This window comes from Rattus norvegicus, chromosome 12 (assembly GCF_036323735.1).
Source record: "Rattus norvegicus strain BN/NHsdMcwi chromosome 12, GRCr8, whole genome shotgun sequence".
Lineage (NCBI taxonomy): Eukaryota > Metazoa > Chordata > Mammalia > Rodentia > Muridae > Rattus > Rattus norvegicus.
Genome location: NC_086030.1, coordinates 26,627,833 through 26,648,759, shown reverse-complemented (window position 1 = coordinate 26,648,759; position 20,927 = coordinate 26,627,833). Strand labels below are relative to the sequence as shown.

Sequence of the window (20,927 nt, the reverse complement as noted above, 5' to 3'; positions counted from 1 at the left end):
AAGCAAGTGGGCGAGCTGACCGATTACCTCTAGTTCAGTAGGAACCGCCGCCAGAGGGGCGGAACAGGGCGGAAGGGGAGGGACCAGGGGAGTGGACTCATTTCCCAGGGAACCCTGGGAGGACCACAGCAGGCTTTGCGTATTGGATGTTTTAAGGAAAAGAATATGAATGGTGGGGAGGTCGCTCAGTTGGTTAGGGGTTTATTGTCCTTGTTTTTCTTTTCTGTTGCTCTGATAATAATACAATGACCAAGCAGGGCAGTGGTGGCACACACCTTTAATCCCAGCGTTTGAGAGGCAGAGGCAGGTGGACCTCTGTGAGTTCAAGGCCAGCCTGGTCTGCAGAATGCGTTCCAGGACCGCCAGAATTCCACAGGGAAGCTCTGTCTCAAAGAGCCAAACCAACCAACAAACAAATCATAACTTAAGGCAACTTGGGGAGGGAAAGATTTATTTCATTTTATAATTCAAGGACAAAATTCATCACTGAGGAATGTCCAGGAAGAAGCTGGTGGTGGCAGCTTGAAGCAGAAACCATTAAGGAATTCCACTTATTGGCTCGCTCTCTAGCTTCTGCTTAGCTTTCTTTCTTTAATTCTTAAATTATATGTATGGGTATTTTTGCATGCATATATGTCTGTGTAAACTAAGCATGCCTGGTCCCCACATAGGCCAGAAGAGGGTGCCAGTTCCCTGAGACTGGGTTATAGTAATTAAATCTGGGTCCTTTGGAAGAGCAACCAGTGCTCTTAACCACCAAGCCATCTCTCCAGCTTCCCTGAGAGCTTTCTTATACATCCCTAGACCAGGTTCCTTTGCCTAGGGATGGACCCTCCTACATCAACTGAGGCGGGGGTGGGGGTGGGGGTTTCACACCTCTACTCCCAGTATTCAGGAAGTAAAGGTAGGCAGATCTCCGTGAGTTTGAGGTGAAACCCTGCCTAAGGAAATGGTTCCGTACACATAACCACAGGGCTGTCTGATCCCCAGCCCAGACTTCCTCAAATAACTTTGTGCTATGTCAAGTTGACAGCTGAAATCAACTAGAAACTAACTAGGAGGCATTGCTTGGCTCCTAAGAACAGAAGTAACAATTGAGAGTGATTAAACACATCTGTAGGGGCTGGAGAGATGGCTCAGTGGTTGAGAAGACTGCCTGCTCTTTCAGAGGTCCTGAGTTCGATTCCCAGCAACAACATGGTGGCTGATAACCATCTGTAATGGGATCCAATGCCCTCTTCTGTTATGTCTCAAGACAGTGACAGTGTGTGTGTGTGTGTGTGTGTGTGTGTGTGTGTGTGTGTGTGTATGATAATATATTTTAATATATTAATATATATGATAAATCTTTAAAAATGTCTGTAACCCCAGAGCTGGGAAAGGAGACAGGAGGGACAGGTGGTAGATCACGGGGGCTCACAGCACACAGTTTAGCAGTAACGGGGCTTTGGTTTCAGTGCCTTAAAAACTAAGGTAGTGACATCAACTTTGGCCTCCAGCTACACCCAGCTGTGGACAGAGCACATGAGGCAGATGGGTAGGTGGCTTGAACTTAGGAAGAGAGAGAGGGTTGGAGAGAGAACTCCATCAGAAAGGTGCTTGCTATACCCATATAAAAAAAGCAGAACATGGGCTGGAGAGATGGCTCAGTTAAGAGCACCGACTGCTCTTCCAGAGGTCCTGAGTTCAAATCCTAGCAACCACATGGTGGCTCACAACCATCTGTAATGGAATCCGATGCCTTCTGGAGTGTCTGAAAACAGCTACAGTGTACTCATAAATATTAAATAAAATAAATCTTAAAAAAAAAAAAGCAGAACGTGCTGTTTTCTTGTAATCTTAGCACTAGGGAGATCGGGTAGGGTGGGGGCCCCCTGAGCTCAGTAGCCAGTCTGCCTAGCCAAACATGAGCACCCCAGGTCCCAGTGAACTTCCCCATCTCAAAAAGCAAAACAAAACAAAACAAAACAAACAAACAAAAAAACAAGGTCCAAAAAAACAAGGTGATCTCTGACTCCACATATGTGCAAACCTGTACACTTGAGTGTAGCCTATCAGACCTAGAACAAAGCCGGAAATTATTCATGGAGTTTAGGATTTTCTGAGGTCAAATTAGAGCAAGAGTGAGGCCTTTCTGTTACTGTTGGTCAGGAAAGGGAGTTCTCTCCCCACCCCTCCCACTTCTTTCAGCTGCCTTCCACCTCAGAACTCTGAGCCTGAGTCGAAGCTAGACCCCAACACTGCAGAAGTAGGCAAGGGGGACCAGAGAAGATGACTCAGCGGTTAAGAGCACTTCCTACTCTTTCAGAGGACCTGAGTTCAATTCTAGCACCCACATGGCAGCTCCCATCTCTGTGTAAGTCTAGTTACAATCTATCACCCTCTTCTGGCCTCCCTCGGTACCAGGAGTACACATGGTGCACAGACATACACAGGCTAAACCCTAAACATACAACCATAATTTGTTTTTTAAGAAAGGAAAGGATCAGAAAACTGACTTCTCATCCAAGGAGAAAAACAGCAGAGCTTGGCCAAGGCCAGGCCTGTGATTAGGCTTGAGAGTCAATTTTGGTCCTGGATCTCTGAGCTTTGTTGACTCCAGTTGCCTGGCCGTCAGGTGTCCTCCCAGCCTCATGGGGCTAGCGACTCTACAGGTTCATTTACCTTGAATTCTGGGTAATCCGAGGTAACATTTGAAACTGTACTTATCTATCTAGTTGCTTTTATTTCCTAGGGGGCTCCTGTGTGCTCTGCACACAAAGCTCAGTTCTTTCCTCTCATTGTGTGGGTTCTGTGATAAAACACAGGGCACCGGGCTTGGCGGCAAACACCCTTGTTCGCAGAGCCATCTTGCTGGACCCACCAGTAGCATCTTAAAAGTGGTGTTAGAGGGCTGATGACCATGTGTCTGCCATTTGGGTTTTTATGTCCTTGGAGGGGATTGAGCTTGGATCTCATACATGCTAAAAGCTCTACCAGTCTGTCCATAAATGCGTGGTGTGTGTGTGTGTGTGTGTGTGTGTGTGTGTGTTTTGTGTGATCCTGAAGCTCAGGCTACCCTGGGACTCATGCAGACTAAGCTACTCTCAAATGTGCAGCTATCCCACTGATTCAGCCTCACAACTGCTGGGATTAGAGGCTTTAACTACCATGCCTAGCTTGTACTCTCTGTGTGTGTGTGTGTGTGTGTGTGTGTGTGTGTGTGTGTATGCTCACACACATGTGTATGTGTAGAGGCCAGAGATAAATATCAGGTATCATTTCTCAGCAACCTTTCACCTTTTAAAATGTTTGTTCTTATTTTGCATGTTGAGTGTTTTGCCTAAAGGTGTATTAAATATACCCCATGCACACAGTACCCATGGAGAGCCCAGAAGATAGCATCAAATCCTTTAGAAGTAGAGTTATAATGTTGTGAGCGGTCACGTGAGCGCTGGGGACCAAACGATGGTCCTCTGGGAGAGTTGTCAGTGTTCATAACCACTGAGCCACCTCTCCCGCTCCTCTAACTTGTTTTCGGAGGCAGGGTGTCATCAAACTTCCTTTCAGGGGGGGGACATATACAATATCTACCCTGTCCCTGTAAAGTCCTAATAAGGAACTAAGGCACGACTCTACGGAAGGTCAGTCTGGGGAGCCAACTTCTTATGCTTCCTTATAGAGCATAAATAAGGGGCTACTTACAGGAGTGTGGGTGCCCCTCCTCCACAGGCCACACTGGAATGGCTTTGTCCAGCAGGGATGGGGGCTTCTTCATAGCCACCTAGATGGTGCTGCCTTCCTCAGTCTTCCTCAGTCTATACACAGTGGTCTCCATCAGGTCATGCTATGAAGGCAGAGTTGTATCCATCAGGTGTACGGCGTGGGAAGATACTCCGGGGAGGGTCTCGTGATTCCCCAACCCCTCCATGAAGTGATATAAACAGACAACAAGCCCAACAACGAATGATCTTTTTGTAAAGAGGAGCAGCTGGATTCCCAAGATGGCAGTTGTTGGCTCAAAGGACACTCACACCCAACAACAGACCTGGAGTTTGACAAGAGTCTAGGTTTGTGAGCCAACAAGCTCAGCCTAGAGGCAGAGGCAGAGGCAGTCAGATCTCTGAGTTTGAGGCCAGCCTGGTCTACAGAGTTTCTGGACAGCCAGGGCTACACAGAGAAATCCTATCTTTAAAAAAAAAAAAAAAAGCTCATGGAGCCCTTTGAACTCAGAGATCTTCCTGCCATTAAAGGTATACCACTCTGCCTCCTGATTTATACTTTTGGAAACCCTTTGGCATCTGTGAGGGACGTTAGTACAATCATGCTCACCTGGAGCTCTCGTTTTCTTCTTATACAAGGACCAATCACTCCCTCTCAGCCAAATATAGGGCCATTTTCTTGCTTGGGGAAGAGGTCTGTGTAACATAACCTTAGAGATGTATCGTGACCTTGGAACACCTGAAGCGTCTATGTGCCTGTGAGGGAAAAAGAGGCCAGAATGTGAAAGTTACAGAGAAGTCTGGGGCCAGACACAGGGCTCCTATGAATCAGAGCTGGAGAGGGTTTCCTGGTTGGGAGCATAGACGCTGTTCCAGTGTGAGAAATAGTGTCACTCTAAAGCAAGAGTGGAATGGACACTCGCAGGAGGCTGAGGTGGGCATCACAGGGAGCAGACCCTAGATGGGATGCTGGGGGAAGGAAGGTTCTGTAGGGAGAGCTAAGCCGGAACCGATAGGATACATTTCGTCAGACTATGGTGAGAATCACACCGGGTCACAGTATGTCTAGCTGGGGATCTTGAAACACCTATGCCCCAGTTTCTTTTTTTTCCTGTTGCTGTAATAAAAATACTCTGATAAAAACAATTTAAGAGAGAAAAGGGCTGTCCTGGTTCACAGTTCTAGGGCACAGTCCATTGCACCCAGAGTCAGATGAATGTATGCTGCTACTCAGTTCCTTCCCCCCCACTTATACACCCCAGGATTCCTGCCACTACCCACAATGCTCAGACTTCTTCCCACCTCAATTAACCAGATCAAGACAATCCTGCACAAGCGTACCCAGGGGGCCATCTTGCAGCTCGTTCTTGATTCTGCCAAGTTGACAAGTGACACAAACCGTGACAACCTATTAGAGGCCTTGAAATATCTACTAGATGAGATGCTGTCACCTGGGGGAACTTAAGACACTTTCTAGCTGGGAAGTTTGAGATAACTATCAGACTAGAGACCTTAAAACATTTACTAGGCTGGAAACCTTAGGGTAAAATCTTTCTCTCCTACTCTTCTGTCAAGTGTATATTTCAGGGAGATTCGCTATAATATGTAGAATACATTATATCTCAACAATATAGCACCTGCCTAGAATCCCCCAGTGAGGGACTGGGGGCGTGGCTCAGTGGTACAGCACCTGCCTAGAATCCCCCAATGAGGGCCTGGGGGCGTGGCTCAGTGGTAGAGCCCCTGCCTAGAATCCCCCAGTGAGGGACTGGGGGCGTGGCTCAGTGGTAGAGCCCCTGCCTAGAATCCCCCAGTGAGGGGCTGGGGGCGTGGCTCAGTGGTAGAGCCTCTGCCTAGAATCCCCAGTGAGGGGCTGGGGGCGTGGCTCAGTGGTAGAGCCCCTGCCTAGAATCCCCAGTGAGGGGCTGGGGGCGTGGCTCAGTGGCATGGCCTTTATAGGGATGAGGCCCTAGGTTCACTCCCTAGCACTGAAAACTAAGTTAAGTTATAAAAGAAAGACATAGACTTTCCTTGAAGTTACTGCTGTGAAACTTTCCAAGGACGGACTTCCTGCTTCCATTGCTGACAGTTCTGTGTCCAACCCTGACTGGCTAATGCTATCCTCATCACACATTCATGGTCTTTTTCGGTGAATGAATGTATCTCTCAAGCCTAGATTACAAAGGCATTGGAAACCTGGCCTCGATCTCTCTTTCCATGTGGATCTCTATAACTTTCCTCTGGGAGGCATTATGAGGCCAGAAGGGAAGCCAGACCTGATGGCAAGTGTGTATAAAGTTGAGGAAGGAGGATCAGCCTGGGCTACATAGTACGTTCCAAATCAGCACATACAGAGCCCTTGTCTAAAAAGGGGCGGGGATAGAGGTGGGAAAAGAACAAGTACTGAAAGAGACAAGAGCAAGAAGTAAAAGTTGTCCAAAGGGTTGTGACTCCCTACCCCTGCCAACATAGCTAGAGGTACAGAGCCCAGGCTTGGTGACAACCTAGCTAAGGGACTGGACTGTTGGCATGCTAGAACAGTTTACCGCTCTAGGATAAGAACATTGGATCCCACCCAAGACTCTCACGATTCTTGTGTCTTCTAGACCTTCACCATCAAGCACAAGGGGAGAAGTGTAGGTGTGGCGGTCAGAAAGGCTGCTCCAGAAGTGGCATGGGGAGCCATAAGGACAGTAGAACAACTGTTCCTGCTACAGTTGGTCCAGTTCCATACTGCACCAACCCCAGTTTACAGTGGGCTGTACCACTTCCAGCTCAGGTTAATTTCCTCAGATCTTCTTTCTTTTTTCCCCGGAGCTGGGGACCGAACCCAGGGCCTTGCGCTTGCTAGGCAAGCGCTCTACCACTGAGCTAAATCCCCAACCCCTCCTCGGATCTTCTTTAGACAGTGCCAGTGAGCCTTCAGGCAGAGAAGGGTGGTACAGAAAGCACTCCGTGATTCTCATTTCTCGGATGATTGGAAATGTGTACACAGGTCCAATGTCAACATTGTTTGTTGACTCGACCCCCAGGTTCCAGCTACAGACCATGAATAGAAAATCTGTTTAGAACACAGATGCTATGAAGCCTAAGAACACAGACAGAGGTCCTGAGAGTAGAAGCTGGAGGCAGAGATGGGGACAGAGGTGGGGTCGAGGGCTGCATTGCATAATGTTAAGAGATAGTGTCCCTCTGATTAACTGCTCATGGCTCAGAAACTAAAGGTCCAAGGCTGCTGCCTCAGTCAGTCATCATGACTCAGAAGGACTAAGATATTTGGATGATTATGTTGGGAAGATATGGAAGCGAGGGCGAGCTATGCTTTCAAGGACCTTAATCATGACCAAGGCAGTTCTGGTCTATATAGTGAGCTCTAGGCCAGCTGGGCTTATATAGCAAGACCTTGGCTCAAACAAATAAACAAAAGCCCCAAAGATTTGACAGCTTAAGAGACAACATCTAAGGGGTTGGGGATTTAGCTCAGTGGTAGAGCGCTTGCCTAGGAAGCACAAGGCCCTGGGTTCGGTCCCCAGCTCCGAAAAAAAAAAAAAAAGAACAACAACAACAACAAAAAAAGAGACAACATCTAAGAGAAGGCTCAGCAGTTAAGAGCACTGACTGCTCTCCCAGAGGTCCTGAGTTCAAATCCCAGCAACCACAGAGTGGCTCATAACCCTCTATCATGAGATCTGATGCCCTCTTCTGGTGTGTCTGAAGACAGCGATAGTGTATTCATATACATAAAATAAATAAATTAATTTTAAAATTAAAAAAAAAAAGCAGTCGTAGAAGGAGGTGAGGTGGTTCAGTGGATTAGGGTGCTGGCCACCAAGCCTGACAACCTGAGTTCCCTGGGATCCATGGAAGCGATTGTCTTCTCATCTCCACACTCACGCTGTAGTACCAATTCTCATACATACACACACACACACATGCAAAGTATAAATAGTAAACACACAACAACAATAACAACCACAACATAAAGGTATTGAGCTAGCCCTGGTGACACAGACCTGTCATTCCAGCTACTAGGAGACTGAGGTAGGAGGGACAGAGATCTGTCTGGGTTACTGTGGGTTCAAGTCCAGCATGAGTAACTTAAGGAGAACCTATCGCAGAAGAAAAGTTTCCAAAAAGAGAGCTGGAGATACAGCTCAGGGTCAGGCTATGTACCTGCCTAGCAACTGGAAGGTTCTAGGTTCAGTGCTAAACAAAATGAACTGGCTAGGACAAAGCCAGTCACAAAAACCCCAATCCTTATCCTAATTTAAAGTTGTTTCTGTAGATGTCCTTCACACACACACACACACACACACACACACACACAGACACACACACACACACACACTGATTGATTAACTTGGAAATGAAAACCAGAGGAAAGCAGGAAACGGGATAAGAACTGATCCCATCCAGACGATAAGAGTAAGGAAATTCCGGGGAGTGGACCACCTCCAAAGGCATATTTTTTTTATTGAGAAATATGAAATACGATCTAATTTTAAACTGTTTAGTTATGTCTTTGTATAGGGAGACACGTGCTAGGACCCATGTCATGGCGTATGCTGTGGAAGTCAGAAAACCACCTGTTAAGAGTCAGTTTGTTCTCTTTCCCTTGTAGGTGCTGGGGATCAAACTCAGGTAGGTCATCGGGCTTGGCTGCAAGTGCCTTCCCTGGGGACCCATCTCACCAGCCTCCCCAATTAGAAGGCCAATTATGCCATGTCGGTAATGAGCTCCCTTCCCTATCCTTTTGTTTTTCAAATAACTAGATGGTCTTACAGAGTCAGCAATAATAAACCCGGAAGACCTTTACCGACCATGTCTCCTTAAACATCTGCATTTGGTTACAGGGCAGCGGAAGCCAACAGCTTAGCCAACTTGTAGTGGCAATGTGGGGAAACTTCACACAGTGCTAGGTTTCAAACCTGGGACAAAGGGCTGAGGCATCTGCTTAACGTATCAAAGCGGACCTGGCCACCAGGTTTTTCCAGCCTTCCTTAGTCCCTACCTGTCACAGGATCCTCCTGACTGGCATGCTCCACCCACAACCCTGCACTCTCCCTTTTTGTATCTTTCGGCCTCCTGGTTCCTGTACCTGGTTCCTCTCTCCCTACATGGCCCAGTTCAGGGTCATGTCCACTCTGGACTCACCCAGATGTGCCTGCCATCTGGTTATGTTCTCCAGAAGTATGCTAGCTCACTTTTCACACACATCAAGTCTTTTTTTTTTTAAAAGATTTATTTATTTATTTAATGTACATAAGTCTCTGTCTTCAGACGCACCAGAAGAGGGCATCAGATCCCACTACAGATGGTTGTGAGCTACCATGTGGTTGCTGGGATTTGAACTCGGGACCTCTGGAAGAGCAGTCAGTGCCCTTAACCACTGAGTTATCCCTCCAGCCCCATATCAAGCCTTTATTTGTTGGTTCCTTTTGCATCCGTTTTATTTGTTATGGGTATTGGTGGAGGGTGGACAGTGCCATGGGAAGCACGTGGAGGTCAGAGGACAACCTCTGGCATTTGGTTCTTTCTTTCTACTGCGTGAGTCCTGGGGATCAAACCCAGGTTGTTAGGGTTAGCAAAAAGTGCCTTTACCTGCCAAACCATGTTTATGAGTCATATTTATTTTTCTTCTAGATTAGATTAGATCTCATTATGTAATTTAGACTGGCCCAAACCACCATGTCCAGCTTCCTTTTTATTTCCTCCGCCTCCTTTTTTTTTTTTTTGAGACAAAGTCTAATAACCCAGAGTGGCCTCCAATTCCTCTTGTAGCTCAGGACATACTTGAACTCCTGACACTCCTGCCTCTAACTCTCAAGTACTGAGATTACAGGTCTGAGCCGTCGCACTCAGTTCTTGTTTGATTTTTATGGGCTTTCTTTTCTCCTTCTCCTCTCCCTCCTCTTCCTCCTCTTCCTTCCCCTCCTCCTCTGTCCTCAGACAAGTTTTTTCTATATAGTCCTGGCTAGCTTGGAACTTAGCGTATCAACCAGGCTGGACTTGAACTGGTAATCCTCCTACCTCTGTCTCAGGAGGGCTGGAATTATAACTATTCACCACCGTGCCTGGCTTTTATGTCATCTTAAAAAACGTCATTTTGTCCATATAGTATCTGAGTGTGGATTAGGGTGAGGTATGTATCCCATCCACGGGTTGTCCCCCCTCACCCCCAGCCTATAGATAGCATATTTTTGGAAGGCAAGGCAGTGATCAGGACAGTAAATGACGAAAAGAAATGTCATTGGTTGGGAAGCACAGGAAACACAGGAGGCAGCATACAGTCGGGAAGCTTCTGGAGTTACTCGGGTGAAATGTGAATGGAGGTGTACTGGAAGCAGATGAAAGTCAGTCAAGGGCCTGACTCAGAGGTAGATCACTTTGCCTAGAATTCCCCAGTGAGAGGCTGGAGATGTTACTGGGAGACAATACTTATCAAGCATTCAGAGGCCTTGGGTTCAGTGGCCAGCCTGATAGAAAGAAAGAAAGAAAGAAAGAAAGAAAGAAAGAGAGAGAGAGAGAGAGAGAGAGAGAGAGAGAGAGAGAGAGAAAGAAAACACACACGCACAGAGAGAGGGGGGGGTATTTCTACTCTAAAAGCAGAAGCAGGAAGTAGGAAGTCTGAGACCTAGTGGAACATATGGGGAAATGTCCAATGTGTTGAAAGGTTGACACAGAGCATCAGATACGGATTTCTTCTGAAGCAACCCCCCTGGGCTGCTATAAGACTCCTCTATTGCTCATTCTGCTGGTTGGGCTGGGCCAGCCCTACCCTGTGGTCTGTAGAATTTTCCAAACCTGTCTCTGGGATAGATTTAATTTCTGTGTCAGACTGGTTCTTTCCTAGCCATAGGAAGTGTAACAGGACATCACAATAGTCTCTTTATGGAGGGCTTTACTATTACACCATTTTGTTGTTGGTTGCCTATGTTAAAATTTTCTTGCTGGACATGGTGGAGCAAGCTTTTAATCCCTGCACTAGGGAGGCAGAGGCAGGTGGATTTCTGAGTTGGAGGCCAGCCTGGACTCCAGGACAGAGAAACCCTGTCTTGAAAAACCAAGACAAGGGGTTAGGGATTTGGCTCAGTGGTAGAGCGCTTGCCTAGGAAGCGCAAGGCCCTGGGTTCGGTCCCCAGCTCCAAAAAAAAAAAAAAAAAAAAAAAAAAAAAAAAGAAAAACCAAGATAAAAAGAATTGTGTGTGTGTGTGTGTGTGTGTGTGTGTGTGTGTGTGTGTGTGTCCAGAGCAAGTTCCAGGACAGAAAAACCCTGTCTTGAAAAACCAAGACAAAAAGAATTGTGTGTGTGTGTGTATGTGTGAGTGTGTGTGTGTATGTGTGAGTGTGTGTGTGAGTGTGTATGTATGAGTGTATGTGTGTGTGTGAGAGTGTGTATGTGAGAGTGAGGAGTGTGTGTATGTGTGTGAGTGTGTATGAGAGTGTGTGTGTATGTGTGAGTGTGTGTGTGAGTGTGTGTGAGTGTGTATGTATGAGTGTATGTGTGTGTATGTGTGTGTGTATGTATGAGTGTATGTGTGTGTGTGTGTGTGTGTGTGTGTGTCAAATCACAACTTAGCAAGTGCCTTTACTTGCTGAGGCAACTCACAGGCTAGTTCCTGCTTTTAAACATGGGGAAAAGGCCAGATATGGTAGAGCATGTTTCTAAGGAGTTCAAGGCCTGTCTTTTGTGCTACAAAAGGCTTGGTCTTGAATAGGAAAATAAAGCTATAATATATGAATGAATGATTATGTATTAATTAATAAATATAGAGAATGGTTTCTGAGAGAACTTGCTCACTGGTCCAAGAGGAATTTGTAGCAGAATTGCCTTCTTTTCTTCCTCCTCTTCTTCCTCTTACCCTTCCTCTTTCTCTTCTTCCTTTTTCTCCTCTTCCTCATTCTCTTCCTCCTCCTCTTCCTCTTCCTCCTCCTCTTCCTCCTCCTGCTCTTCTTCAGAGACAGTGTCTCACTATGTATGCAGCCTTGATTGGCCTAGAGTGCTCTATGTAGACCAGGCTGGCCCTGAACACTTAGAGATCCACCTGGTTCTGCCTCCCCAAGGCTGGGCCATGGCAGAATGTTAACAACTTATTTTAAATGCATTTATTTATTTGTGCATGTGCAAGGGGCACGCATGTGCCAGAAGACAATCAGAGGGAATCAGTTCTCTTCTTCCTTGTTTGTCCTGGGCATAGACCGAGCCAGGCTGAACGGCAAGCCCCTTTACTCAGAGAGCCATCTTGATGACTCAAGAACGTTTACTAATAATAGTAATAGCCATAAAGATAAAGCTGTTTAGAACAAAGGTTCTGCCCCCCAGACCTTATGCTCCTGTTACCCCAAACCTCCCGGGGGTTAGAGGTGGGATTATAACTCCAATACAACCGACTCTTTTCTTCTTTTGATTTTTTTTTTTTTTTGAGAGTTACTCGTAAGTAGCTAAGGCTGGCCTCAGACTCAGTACTTGAGGCTTATTCTCCTGTTTCAATCTTCCGAGCGTTGGGATGGAGAGGCATCAAGCATGACTGCTGGTAGCCAGATTTCCAAATACTATTGCCTTCGCCTTTCCCCTAGCCACTTCTCTTCCTTAAACAGGTTAGTTTTCAAATCTCAGTGGGTACCCCCGGGGACCAGCGGTGCCTCTATGGGCCTCACCATTTTCAGCTGACAAAAGACATGAGATCACAGGTGAGCTGAGGCCAGCAGCAGGTCGAAACACGAGGTGGCGCACAGCCACGACCCAGCATTGACCCAAGAGACCAAGCTAGGCTGCCAAGGGGCAAGGCAGGGTCACGCAAGCACAAACGTCGGTCAGAGCTGTGCAGGCGGGTAGCCAAAACTAGGATCCAAGCCCAGGAATGGGCGGAGCTTCTTTGAGAGGAGAGGGGGGCGTGGCCCAGAATCGGTGCTAGGCTTGGGGGCGGGGCTTCTCTGAGGAGAGAAGAGGGGCGTGGCCTAGAAACTGAGCATCTGAACTGGGCGCCGCCGGGCTGCGAGGCGTGCCTTTTCCGTGGAGCGGATGAAGGGCGTGACCTAGGAACTGAGAGCTGGGCTTAGGGGCGGGGCCCACCAGGGCTGTACCAACAGCAGGGATTTAGAAGGGGAGCAAAAGAAAGAGGGCCTGCCTCAAGAGCGCGCGCGCGGCTTTTGTGGGCGGGACCTCGGCGGTGTTAGCCACGCCTCACCCCCGCAGCCTTCTGGTCGGTGGTAGCGCCTCAGTGGTGCGGGCTTGCGTCCGGCCCCACTGCCTCAGAGACCTACAGGACCGCGGGCCGTGGGTGATCTGGTCGGTACCGGAGAGCGCAGGGTAAGTGAGGAATGGGAGACCTCAGGGGAGCTCCGCGATACCGGGTCACCTCTTGTCGCTAAGACTATCCGGTTTGTGACTCCCGGGAGGGTTTTTGGGCCGATCTCCGCGCGACTCACCCTTGCGGAAGGCGAGACTTCGCACCTCGGCCCTTCTCCCGTGGTGGCGTTTCCCACCACGACCTAACCTGTCGCGGGGCGTATAGAGGGTCGTTCTCCCCATAACTGCCTTCATCTGAGGGTCGGATCTTTGCATCTGCGGCCAAAGATTCGGTCCTCAGGACTCCTGTCAGGCAAAGCAACATTCCCTCTTCAAGCCTCAGTTTCCCCACCTGTGCGACGGGACTTTTGGGCAGCAGATTACGAAGACCACTCACTTTAGAATGAGCTCCATGAGGGCGAATAGGACCCGGAACAATCAGGTGGACTCAGTGGAGGTGTCACCCTGCGTGCATCCCTGAGGCAGTCCCCCTCCTGGGACAGTGCCTACGACACACCTTTGTCCCGTTCGCTTGAGCAGCAGTGACAAGCTGAGCTCTTGGGAGCCACTGGGTGAGAGGTTGTGGTCTGCTGAGCAGCAGGAGCAGGGCATCTTCCAGGGAACTTAACCTGGATTGGCTTTTTCCTTCTATCTCATTTTCTTTTCTCAAGACGATTCAGCATTGTGTAAGCTAGTGACCGGACCGGGACAGAGGATTTCAGGGACATTTCAGTGAAAGTGATGTGTGTTTGCTATGGACCCATCCAACTAAGTGGTTCGCTCTGAACCTGACCATGCTGCCGGAATAATGAAAACACAAAGGGAGACTCAACTGGTGGGGGTGGCCCTGAGTTCGAGTTTTACCACCTTGGCAGAACACATAAGTTCTTTGAGCCTCTGGTCTGTCAGCTTCCCGACCCTTAGGGGTGTGTGTGTGTGTGTGTGTGTGTGTGTGTGTGTGTGTGTGTGTGAGACAAGGTTTTGTATGGAGCCTAGGCTGGCCTGTACCTTTTTTTTTTGTAGCCCTTGAACAGATTGATTCTGTCTCAGCCTCCTGAGTACAGAAATTGTAAGTGTGTGCCACCTGGCCTGACTAGGGTTGTGACATTTTGAGGACAAGAGATAATCCTGGAGCTGTTCCAGTACTTAGGAGGTTGAAGCAGGAGGATTGCTTGAGTTCAAGGTCAGCAAGTGCCAAGTCAGGGCTGCGTATTGAGACTACTATATCAGTAAAACTGAGGAGAGGAAAGAGGCTGTGATCCTGGCTAGTGGTATTGAGAACTGGGCTGGTCTTTGTAAGCCAAGTGGTTATCTAACCCTGGAGATTTGTTCTTATTACACAGGGCAGTAATTCCTGAAGCTGTCTGGAACTTTGGTTCATTAACCACACATAAACTCTTCCCTCACAGATCCCCCCTGAATGTTGATCTCTGACTTGGCTGCTAGTGGAAAAAACAGCTCAGAAAACCCAAATACTAAAACCAGTGAACACAGAATGGTCCACCTTGCTTTTGTTGTTATTCCAGTGGCTCCTTTAAGAAGTTCACATTTTCTTTGGAAAGTGAGTGGCTCTTAACTTTCATACCCTCTGATACTGGAATTGGTTTCATTGAACACGTTGCTCAATCATTGTCAGAAAGTGGCCAGAAAACAGGCCCACACTGGAGAGGATGGAATATTATCTTATTGCCCTCACATCTGGCATTTGAGAAAGGAAGAGGTAGGTGTAGACTATAGAAGATTCCAGAGATGGACTTTGGTACCTGGAAGTCACAGGCTTGTGGTAGCCAGGACGCCTCAAGTGAAGACATCCTGATAGTAGGAGTTTATAAATGAACATCCCCGAGAGATGTCTGTGGTCTGATAAACCTAAAATTGTAGGCCTGTTCATTCTGGGTGGTTAACTCCTTGAAAGTCAGGATCTTCATTCGTTAGGAAAGTCTCTGTGTACTTAGCAGAGAGTCTGTTTGAGAAGAACTTCCTCCCTGCCAGGAGCCAAACATTTACTTACTAAGTCCATGAGGCATTTCAACATTGCAATATTAACTCTGGTTGTTCTGAGATGAGGGTCTCAGGTGTCCCGGGCTGACCTTGAATTCCCAATCCTCCTGCCTCTGCCTCCTAAGTGCTAGGACTAGAGCCACCTGCATACAGAATCTAGTTCTTAGGGATGTCCCCTCTTTGTGAGAGCTAACCCAGTTGTCATCCTCTTTGTCATTGGAGAGGCCTGCTGTGTAAGCACTTGCCACATCAGGCCAGGCCTGTGGGCCTCATCTCAGTGAGATGTAACTTTCCTTAGTTTATTTCTTCATTGATTTTTATACGGGTACCTATTGTCTGTTGAGTACATTCCTTCATAGGCCCACCCTCGGGACTCTGTTCTTCCTTCTCCCCTTTACATTATAAACTTTGCTAGACATGTTGAACAACCCACTCAAGAGCTCCTCTCAAAAGAAGAAAACCAAAAAGATACAATCTCACAAAGCACCACAGAGTACACATACCATCTTGTATGTCTTACTACATATTTAATGTTTGTTTCTTTGTAAAAGAAACAGATAATTTGTATCTTAGAGACAGAAAATACCTTTTCATTGGGTTTTTTTGTTTGTTTTGTTTTTAATTTGTTTTTGTGACAAGGTCTTGCTAAGTAGCCCTGGCTGGCCCAGAACTACTTATAGAACCTAGTCTGGCCTCAAATCCTCCTTCCTCAGCCATGTGTTGGGTGTACAGGGGTAGGCTCCAGCTTGCCAGATCCTCACTCTCATTTCTTAGACATGCGCTATAGCGTAGAACTTGTCTTTCCATACACTTCTGTTATTTGGCATCTGATAGACATCTGGATTTGAGGCAGCTGGTTTAGAAGCATTGGGTCAAAGGTGGCTTATCTGCTAAGACAAACCATAGATACAGGGCCAGGCTCTGATTTCTTCATCAGTAAGGTTGGAGAAAGAAACCCTGTTCCATCAGTCTTCTAGATTAGCTCAGAAGCTTACTTACTTTTTATTTTAATTAAGAATGTTTTTATTTTTGTTCATTTTTGTTTTTGTTTTTATTTTATTTTATTTTATTTATTTTTTGTCATTTGTCTCATGCAACTCAAAGTGACAGTGAACTCAGTATATAGCTACAGATGGCCTTGAACTCCTGGACTTTCTGCCTTCATCTCCCATAGGTTAGGGCTTGCCTGCCTGCCTGCCTGCCTGCCTTCCTTCTTTCCTTCCTTCCTTCCTTCCTTCCTTCCTTCCTTCCTTCCTTCCTTCCTTTCTCCCTCCCTCCCTCCCTCCCTCCCTCCCTCCCTTCCTTCCTTCCTTCCTTCCTTCCTTCTTTCTGTCTTCCTTTCTCTCTCTCTCTTCCTTTTAACTAAGGTCTTGCCTCTAAGTAGCAGTCCTCCTGCCCCAGTTACCTCAAGAGTGATGGGCTCTCAGATGCGCACCACCGTGCCCAGGTAGAAGGTTGCTGTTGATTCTTGCTGTTCTTGGCAGGCTTAGGTCCCTGTGGAATGACACTTCAGAGGCCCTCAGGGTGGGTCTGTGTGGGGTTTGGTTCAGCCCCTTGAGAGAACCTTGCTGGGGAGGAAAGCAAACAGAAAACTAAATATATATGTGGCGGAGTAAGCCACGTTTCTCTCCCTGAGGTGTGAGCTACTGTGTGGTGCTGGGTATTCAGTGGCCCTGGAACCGAGCGTGAGCAATGGAGCATGCAAGAGGAGGTGTCTTGGGAGGAGGGCACTGTGCCAGGCTCTTGGTAGCCTTTGAGTCTGGGTGAGTCAGGAGGAATCCCAAGCCCGTCAAAGAATCCTGGTGTATACCACCTCTGGGATGCCTAAGATATGGGTGGTGGGATGCCAGGGTTGCATGGTGGGCTTACCTGTACAGATTTTATGAGTGTGTGTGTGTGTGTGTGTGTGTGTGTGTGTGTGTGTGTGTGTGTGTGAATGTGCGTGCGCATGTGTGAATGTCAGCCTTGGGTGACATCACTCTTTTTTTTTCCAAGACAGAGTTTCTCATTGACCTGGAGCTGTCTGATTTGGCTGGGATGGCTGGTCTGCAAGCCTCAGGGATCCACCCGTCTCTGCCTCCCTGGCACTGGGATGTTTTAAGTGCATGCTAACAGGCTGGAATTCTTTCTTTTTTCTCTCTTTCTTTTGTTCTTCCTTCCTTCCTTTCTTTTTAATGCTAGGTTTTAGAAATTGAAACACTTTCTCAACCAAGCTCTCTCCCTACCCCTTGTTTCTTTGATTACATTTTTTAAAAATTACACCTATTTATGGGGTGGGTGCCTTTGACATGGTACATCCGTGGAAGTCAGGGGACAACTTGGAGAGTCTCCTGCTACCGCGTGGGACCCAGGGATCCAACTCAGGCCATCAGTTATGGCGGCAAGTGCCTTTACCCACTGAGCCTTCTCACTTCTCTCTTTGATGTTTTTGTTACAGAGTCTTACGTGGTGTGATCCAGGATGGCTTTGAACTCAGCACAGTCCCCCTGAGTCTAGCCTATCAGATGTTAGGAGGCCAGAGGACGGCATTAGTTCTAGAGCTAGGATTCAGGTGGTCCTGAGCTGTCTGCCAGGGGTTCTGGCAACCAAGCTTGGGCGTCTAGAAGAACATCAGGTTCCCTTCATTGTTGAGCCATCTCTCCAGTCCTCATTAGCCCCACCATTTCAGATTTAAGTTTCATTCATTCTGAATGTGAAAACCCAAACATTATGCAAATGTCTAGATAACCCGGTGTTTTGTTTTCTGATTTACTATCATCATATATTATTTTTTTTTTTAAAGATTTATTTATTTATTATATATAAGTACACTGTAGCTGTCTTCAGATACACCAGAAGAGGGCATCGGATCTCTTTACAGATGGTTGTGAGCCACCATGTGGTTGCTGGGAATTGAACTCAGGACCTCTGGAAGAGCAGTCGGGTGCTCTTAACCGCTGAGCCATCTCTCCAGCCCCTCATCATATATTATCGACAGTGACATTATTCACTGAACCATCTTCCTTGCTGTTCATTTTATGCATGAGTACACTGTTGCTGTCTCAGACACACCAGAAGAGGGCATCAGATCCCATTACAGATGGTTGTGAGCCACCATGTGGTTGCTGGGAATTGAACTCAGGACCTGTGGAAGAGCAGTTAGCGCTCCTAACCACTGAGCCATCTCCCCAGCCTACTTATTTCAGTTTTAAGATGTCTCAGAATTACCTTTTGATTGGCATGCTGGAGGCTGAGACTTTCTGAACTCCTTTGTATGACGAAGCTGAGAGAACTCTCCGTGCTTTCCAGAAGCTGAGCAGTTTCTGACTGGGAGCATGGCTCAGTAGGTAGAGCGCTTACCTGGCACACAGGGAGCCCTGGGTACTCTATAAACTAGGTGTAGTGGAGCATGTCTGTACTCCAAGATTTAGGAGGTGGAAGTAGGCAGATCAGGAGATCAAGACTATCTTGGGAAACACAATAAGTTGGAAGCTAGCCTGGGTTACATAAGAGCCTGTCTCATAAAAGGAGGGAAAGAAGGAAGGAAAAAGAAGAAAGGAAGGCTTTTAAAATATAAAGGATAATTAGATATTACTCCAGTATATGGTGCCTTAGCAATGTCTTGTTCTGAGAGTGGACAGGGGATAGCCTGTAGTAGAGCAATAATCTGGGAGAGTTTGGCTTTTGTTTGCCTGTTTGTATAACAGGAGGAATAATAGACAAGGTGTGCCTTCCAAGGTGGAGCTTACGTCATTTTGCTTATAAGTGAAAGTCACAGGTATTGAGTCATTTGACATTATGTACCCTGGTCATAACTTCAGAGTCTGTGGCCCTCCCCTGCCTAACCCCTTCTCAGAGTTCAGTCTCCACATCACCTCTCCCTGGGACGGTTCATGTCCACAATACCACGAACTTGTATGACTTTGATCTTCACAGTTTGTATTGTGTACTGGATCTGGATAGAGGTTCACAGGACTGGGTAGATACATAGAAACTCTTGGTAACCTTCCCAGCACACAGATGCAATGATCGAGGGTCACGCAGGGTCGGTTTTCAACACAGCAAACAGACGAAGGCCCTGGGATACACAAATTGCATTAGTCAATTGTGCCAGGCTCCTCTGGGGTAGGGCTGAGGGAGGCACACATTCCAAGCATCACAGAGGTTTCTGACCTGGGTTTGTGGTCTGGTGAAGAAGGTGGTGTGTTGGCATTGTTTAAGGGTTTAGTGACTGTTTATAAAACCACAAGCTCACATAGGTCACTGGGGGTCCCTTAGATAGTGTGATCTGAGGTCTGGCCTTGTGGCTTAATGGAAGACAGTGCCTGTTATGGGTTTGTTCACTGGCATTTTATTAATTAATTAAGAGAGAGAGAGAGAGAGAGAGAGAGAGAGAGTCTGTTTTCATCTGCCATGGCATTTGTGTGGAAGTCAAAGGACAACTTTGTGAAGTTGGTTCTCCATTATGTAGGTCTTGGGGATTGAACTCAGGTCTCCAGACTTGGCAGCAAGCACCTTTTCCCACTGAGCTGTCTCACTGGTCTATAAAAAATATTTTTGAGGACTGGGGATATACTTCGGTACTGGAGCACTTGCGTACTGTGTGAAAGGTCCTGGGCTTCCATCCCCTACCATAAAGATAAATAAAATTATGCAGTATGATCTGGAGGTCATATAGTACAACAGCCGTAAACTGTCACCAACATGACGTCTGCTCCTAACAGTGGCCCTACCATTTTTCTGTTTCTGGTCCTCAGAGCTCTCGAGGACAAATGCTACCTTCCCTTTTCCCTTTTATTCTGGGTCTGCAGCTGCCATTAAATCTAGTCTGGTTTTGGTCTTCAAAGTTCTTTCTGTAATTACATGGCCTTACAGTAGCTGTTGTGGTGTTCCCTAAATTGGCCTTTTCTTAAAAGTATTTTTATTTGTTACGTGTGTGTGTGTGTGTGTGTGTGTGCGTGTGCGCGTGTGCGTGTGCGTGTGTGTGTGTGTGTGTGTGTGTGTGTGTATGATGATGTATGTGTGTGAGTGTGTGCCATAGCCCAGGTATGGAGGTAAGAGGACAGCTTTGTGGTGTCAGGTCTCTCCTTCCACCTTTCCATGGATCCCAGGAATCGAACTCACGTTGCCAGGCCTACACAAGCAAGCACTTTACTCACTGGGCTGTCCCGATGCACTTTTCTTTCTTTGACACAGGATTTTGCCTTGTTCTAGGCCGGCCAGGAATTCCCAATTCTCTGCTTCTGCCAACCTGTGTCACAAGATCTGTCCATGGTACTATTGCTAGATTGATCCCCTCCGCCTCCAATAGTTTTACAGATATCTTTTTATTTTTATGTGTATCAGTGTTTTGCCTGCATGTATGTATGTGTGCCACAGTGTGTGCCTGCTTCTGGTGGAGCCAGAAGATGGTGTCCGATCCCTTGGAACCAGAGGTATAGATGGCTGCAAGCTAGCACATGGGTGCTGTAAACTAAACTCTGCCGCCTGCAGGAGCAGTCAGACCTCCTATCCACTGAGCCATCTTGCCAGTCCCTGCCAGATTAATCTTGAAGACTTGTTTTTTTTTTTTCTAATTTTCTTCATTTTTTATTTTGCTTATTTATTTATTGAGATAGACTCAGGCTCGGGTTAGTCTTAAATTTGCTCTGTAGCCCAGGCTGTTCTTGAACTCCTGATCCTCCTGCCTTTACCTTCCGAGTGCTGGGATTACAGGTGTACACCACACCACCACACCTCGCTTGGATGCTGCTTTTTCCCACCCCTTGACCCCTTTAAGAATTTTTTGTGAAGCTAAAGACAGAAGCCGGCAATCTCTGTGAGCTGGAAACCATTCTTGTCTACAAATCGAGTTCCAGGACAGCTAGGGCTATTACACAGAGAAACCCTGTCTCCAAAACAAAAAAACAAAACAGAATTTGTGTGTGTTGTGTTTGCGGGAGATAGTGGGGTGGGTA

General features: G+C 47.1%; 1 protein-coding gene across 2 annotated transcripts in view; it reads left to right on the top strand.

The window, feature by feature from the left end:
• The window catches only part of Por (cytochrome p450 oxidoreductase), a 67,939-nt gene that overhangs the window by 6,853 nt on the left and 40,159 nt on the right, over positions 1–20,927 (top strand). Inside the window, exon 1 of one of the 2 annotated variants that reach the window (NM_031576.2) lies at positions 12,951–13,011. The exons of the other annotated variant lie outside the window; for it this stretch is intronic. The gene's annotated coding sequence lies outside the window, so the exon portion shown is untranslated. Of the gene's footprint in view, positions 1–12,950; positions 13,012–20,927 lie in introns of those variants that run through there. 2 annotated transcript variants of the gene reach the window in all.